We start from the raw sequence: 510 nt of genomic DNA on the forward strand, positions 1-510 counted from the left end.
ATGTCAGGCGTTCTATTGAGGAGCAGGAAGGGTCTTCCGTGGCCAGCAGCTGGTAATTTCTTTTTTCTTTTTTTTCCTTTTTGTCTTTTTTACTGACTGGCAACGGGATCGCAACCCTCGGTATTGCACCCACACCGCGCTCAGCCAGTGAGCGGGAGCCGGTCTCCACATGGGATCCAAACCCTCAGCGGGAGCACCGCCACACTCCCAAGCGGCACACTCTCCAGTGCACCACCGGGCCGGCCCAGCAGCTGGTAATTTCTAAGTAAAGGCTGGTTAAAAGCTTGGTTAGAAATTTTACTTATTTGAATAATGCAGGGTAGATAATAGTTAGAGGTCCTACGACAGGCCATATCCAGGTTAGGAGAGGATTGTGGAAAAAGGATGAAAAGGGGTTAGAGTTGGACGTGGTCCGGAGGCTAGAGGCCAGATCAGTGAGTTTGATGACGTTAGTTTAACAACATTCTTCCCTGAGGAAGATGCATGTGCCTCCCTTCTCTGCGGTAAGAA

The sequence above is a fragment of the Galeopterus variegatus genome, unplaced genomic scaffold, assembly GCF_000696425.1.
Source record: "Galeopterus variegatus unplaced genomic scaffold, G_variegatus-3.0.2 Scaffold12940, whole genome shotgun sequence".
NCBI classification, from domain to species: domain Eukaryota; kingdom Metazoa; phylum Chordata; class Mammalia; order Dermoptera; family Cynocephalidae; genus Galeopterus; species Galeopterus variegatus.